The sequence below is a fragment of the Silene latifolia genome, chromosome 8, assembly GCF_048544455.1.
Source record: "Silene latifolia isolate original U9 population chromosome 8, ASM4854445v1, whole genome shotgun sequence".
In the NCBI taxonomy this organism is placed as follows: domain Eukaryota; kingdom Viridiplantae; phylum Streptophyta; class Magnoliopsida; order Caryophyllales; family Caryophyllaceae; genus Silene; species Silene latifolia.
In genome coordinates this window covers 95,195,499-95,200,691 of record NC_133533.1, presented here as the reverse complement: position 1 = coordinate 95,200,691, position 5,193 = coordinate 95,195,499, and the positions used below count along the sequence as shown (strand labels likewise).

Sequence of the window (5,193 nt, the reverse complement as noted above, 5' to 3'; positions counted from 1 at the left end):
CTGAGCTACCACCAAAATCCATAACACAAGCTCGCAACATATCCTCTAGAGTCTTGATGGTCCTCTCTGTCTGGCCATCTATAGTAGGATGAAATGTTATACTCATCTTTAAGGTAGTTCCCAAAGACTCCTGCAACTCTTTCCAAAACCGTGAGATAAATCTCGAATCTCTGTCAGACACTATATCTTTAGGCATCCCATGCAATCTAACCACGTTCTTCCGATAAGACATAGCTAACTGTGTCTTAGTCTATGTATCTTTCATTGGTACAAAATGAGCTGACTTGGTCAGTCGATCAACTATAACCCATATCATGTTGTTACCCTATTGACTCTTCGGTAAACCCACGATAAAATCCATAGAAATGGACTCCCACTTCTACCCAGGTATCTCAAGAGACTGAATCTTACCTTATGGTCGTCGCTGCTCCTCTTTCACTCTCTGACATGGCAAACAACGAGCCACAAACTCAGCTATTTCTTTCTTCATCCCAGGCCACCAGAAAGTCTTTTTGAGATCATTATATAACTTGTCACCGCCTGGATGTACCGAGTATGGTGTGCAATGAGCCTATGTCATGATCATCCTTTTCAGCTCCTCATCATTAGGAACACACCACCTCCCATCAAATCTCACACTACCATCTGTATGAATAGAGAATCTAGACACTGTCCCTTTATCTACTCCAGCTGTCCACTCCACTATCTAGGGATCCAACGCCTGTTTACTTCGAATATCCTCATAAAGGTCTGGCTGCACTGTCAAATCTCCCATAGCATTCCCTCTCTGGATCATATGTATCGCGAACTTCCTCACCTCATCTCTCAATCTCATTGAAAATATAGTTGTGCACAAAGAATGCACACTCATCCTTCTCAAAGCATCTGCAACCACATTGGCTTTCCCTTCATGGTATATAATATCCATGTCAAAATCGCCAATCAACTCCATCCACCTCCTGTTTCTCATGTTCAACTTCTTTTGAGTGAAGATGTACTTGAGACTCTCGTGATCATAAAATACCTTAAAGGTCGCCCCATATAGGTAATGTCTCCAAATCTTAAGTGCAAACACAACTGCACCCAACTCTAGATCGTGCGTCGGATAATTATCCTCATAAAGCTTTAATTGCCTAGAAGCATAAGCAATCACTTTCCCATTCTGCATCAACACACAACCCAACCCATTATTTGAAGCATCCCATACACCTCAAAGTTCTCACTCCCTTCAGGCAATGCTAAGATTGGAGCTGTGGTCAAACGCTCCTTTAATGTCTGGAATGCCGTCACACAACTGTCATCCCAAAGAAACCTGTTCTCTTTCCTCATCAAAGCTGTCATAGGTCTAGGAATCTTGGAGAAATCTTTCACGAACCGTTGATAATATCCTGCTAAACCCAATAAACTCCTGATCTCAGCCACATTCTTTGGTGCTTCCCACTTGGTAACTGCTTCAATCTTTGTAGGATCCACAACTACCCCTTTCTTTGAAATCATATGCCCAAGAAAGGCAACTTCCTCCGACCAGAACTCACACTTCGACAACTTTGCATACAACTCATGTTCACTCAAGGTCTGCAACACAATCCTTAATTGCTTCTTATGCTCCACCTTAGTCTTAGAAAAGACTAAGATGACATCTATGAAAACCACCACAAACTTATCCAAGAACTGACTAAAGACCCGGTTCCTCAAATCCATAAACACAGCTGGTGCATTAGATAACTGAAACGACATCACCACATACTCATAATGGCCATACCTCGACGTGAAAGCTGTCTTTGGTATGTCCTCCTCTCTAATCTACACCTGATGGTTACCCGACCTCAAATCAATCTTAGAAAAGACTGCAGCACCACTCAACTGATCAAACAAATCATCTACACTTGTCAAAGGGTACTTGTTCTTTACCGTCACTTTGTTTAGCTCCCTTTAGTCTATGCACAACCTCAGGCTCCCATCTTTCTTTTTTACAAACAGAACTGGCGCTCCCCTTGGTGACACACTAGGTCTAATGTATCCCCTGTCAATCAGATCATCTAACTGTTTCCTATGCTCCTCCAATTACTTATGAACCATATGGTACGGTGCCTTAGAGATCGGCCCCGTCCTCGGTTTCAGCTCAACACTGAAATCTATCTCCCTCTTCGGTGGTAACCCTGGAATCTCCTCTGGAAACACATCTGGAAAGTCTCCCACAATTGGTATCTGCTCAATTGTCGGACTCTCCACTCTGTGATCCCTCACATGCCACAGGATCAATGGGCATCCCTTCCTCATATAGGACTTCAAGGTTGTGACACCCTTAAATCTAGCCTTAAATAAATACGTAAATTCTACAGAAAAACTGGTAGGATATGTTTGTAAATGGTTCAACTAGTCAAAAACCTGCAATTTCAAAAAATTTTCTTCCTAAACCATTCACAACCAATCCAACTCAAGAAGAGTGTCAAAAACCCTGCAACAGCTGATAAACTAATTTACATACATAACTAAAGACGCGGAAATATAAGGATACAAACCAAAAATAGAAAAGGGAGACATATGTCCCTTCAAATAATATACAAACCAAAAGTGTAAAAGGTTTACTAATAGAATAGCCAATACTAGGTCCAAGGTTCCTTGCTCACTAGCCCGTCTGTGACCCCAACTAAGCATCAACAACCTGTCAATCGCATTTTATACAAACACGAAAGCCACAATTCAGTGGGGAGTAACTTCGAGTCCTCCCAGCCACGAATCGTCAAAATTAATGTAACATGTAGTAAAACATGTAAACAAGATGATAAATAAATCAATTATCCAATATTCTAACATATGAGCCCTAAATTGACCAAACTAGACTATCATGTGAAACATATAACAAATTGTAATCCAAACTCTATCAACCATAGCCGGCTTGCATCTCACCTTCTATGATTCATAGAATCATCAAACAAGAAAGGGCAATATATCAAAGACAGGCATAAGTTCTTAGTACCGTCAATAGTCACTTTGTAACTCGAGTCTATATCACGAGGTAGGGAAGGTAATCGAACCGGTATCTTGGCTCAGCGGTTAATATTAATAAAACATGGCCAAGAGACAACACAACCCTAGCCTAAAATCTGCGCAGACCTAGACATGCGGATACACACCACCGCACCCAAGACCCACAACTTTTTTTAAAACAAAGTGAAGTGAGTACCCTAAGGACACCACCGAAGGGTTGGCTAGTACTTAAGTTGACCCCATACTATCAAAATTAGTACCTGAGGTCATGCCCCAACTTGGATATAAATCCACTAGTCAGGAACACAAAGGCTATCAAGCAGGGAACATATACTCGTCAGAGACTATAAAGACCTATCTATGATGAAGGCCGAAATACTCACCTAGGACCTAGTCCCAACTAGTCCTGACTTGAATACTTTAGCCCACACCACACAAGACTCACCACACAAGTCAAGTAAGACACCCACTTAACCTTAAGAGGGCAAAAAGTCCTACTTACCAACATAAATTCTAACATTCTATCATGTGAAAGGCTATCTAAATGTCTATTTACAGCATACAATCCAACAGAATCCTCAATACTAATTTCTAATTCTAACAATAGTAATCATATTAAAGGCTTCAGGGAATCTAGGGCCATTTCTACAATACAAGACACTATTAAATTCAATAAGCTATACATGTGAACTAAAGCTTGATAAATGGCCTAAAACAAGAAAAAGGCCGATTATCTAATTCATTCAACCGAATTTTTACCCGCAACCCCTGACCTGCGACAGTGCACGGGTCAAATTGCGGCCGACCAATCACTCAATTAATCGACATCGCATCATCAAAGGGACTAAGGCTCGGTTTCAAGACAATCAACAAAGCATTACAATTATCGCTATACAATTCATTCTGAGCCTATTATTTACAATTCCATTTTGTAAACTATCCTAACATGTGATAACTATTAATATAAGCATAGTTTTACCATTAACATAATTTTTATTACTTATATGATTCAATTCCTAAAGTGTACTCATACTAACTATGTCATTAATAAACCTGAAATGACCAATTTTGCAAGGTAAACCGCGAAACAAGCAACGGACCGACCCGGGCCAGCCGTGGGCTAGCCGTGGGCCTGCCACGGGCCTGCCACGGCCTGCCGGCCTGCTGCCCCACCCTTACTCCTCTTATTTTTTTCATTTTTGCTCAGTATAAGACCGTCTGAAAATTAATTAATCGTCCCCAATTCAACTTTGATAAATTAAACTAACAAAAGGCATAATTTAAGCTAACAATTGACATGCATGCAACCATTCTAAACATGTGAAAATTACTACACCAACAAAAATTACAAAACATTCAAAAACAACAAAGATTGTGACGATAATTCGTCGAGTAACTCAAAATATGTTACCTTAAGCTAGAAAAAAGAGCAATTAGCACCTCAAACCCAAACCCTAACTAGCAACTATCCGCTATCTTCAATAATATACGAGTCCCCAAACTCGTCTTCCAATTCTTCACCTAAATAAACAATTAAAACACAAAGATAAGTATATAAACCGAAAATTCCGAAATTTGGTCTTAAAACAACTTAATGAAAACTAAAATTAGAACATACTAAGTTGTAGATCTCGGCGAGGGGATTCCGGAAAGGTAAATTATGCGAAAAACGGACTAGTAACGAAGAAATTGTGTCGAAAATAAGCTTGGAATGATGAAAATGGTGTTTTTTAGAAAATGGAAGATGAAGATAGAGGAAATCAGAAAAATAAAAGAAAAGGGGGGTGTGGTCCGCGTAAGGGAAGAAGGAAAGGAGGAAAAGGAGGTGCGGGATTTTTAGTCGGGATTTTTACGAGTCGGTTTTGACTCGTTTCAATAATAATTAAATCCGTAAGTCAAACGCAAATTCCGTCAAGACCAAAGTTCTTAAACACGAGATTACAAGAAAATTGAATATTTATACGACCCATTTCCAATTTCGTTTACCCAACGTTCAAAAGAATTGTCATTTTCCCCCCGATACGCCCTTATTTCGAAATAAAAAGTTTTACACGGTTTAAACTATTTTTAAACATTTCAAAATTATCAAAATAAATACTTTTCTTCAAAATATAATAAAATTATATTTCTTTGAATTATTTTTACTTTAAATACATTAATGTCAAATTTTACTTGATTAATTAATTATTTTGAAATATATTA

At 39.1% G+C, this 5,193-nt stretch overlaps 1 long non-coding RNA gene across 1 annotated transcript; it reads right to left on the bottom strand.

The window, feature by feature from the left end:
• Positions 1-2,300: 2,300 nt before the first annotated feature.
• On the bottom strand, positions 2,301-4,717 carry LOC141595017 (uncharacterized). The gene is made up of 3 exons (XR_012522255.1): positions 4,610-4,717; positions 4,403-4,512; positions 2,301-2,665 (listed from the first exon to the last, which is right to left on the bottom strand). It is a non-coding gene; the product is annotated as an uncharacterized LOC141595017 (long non-coding RNA).
• Between the last annotated feature and the right edge of the window lie 476 nt (positions 4,718-5,193).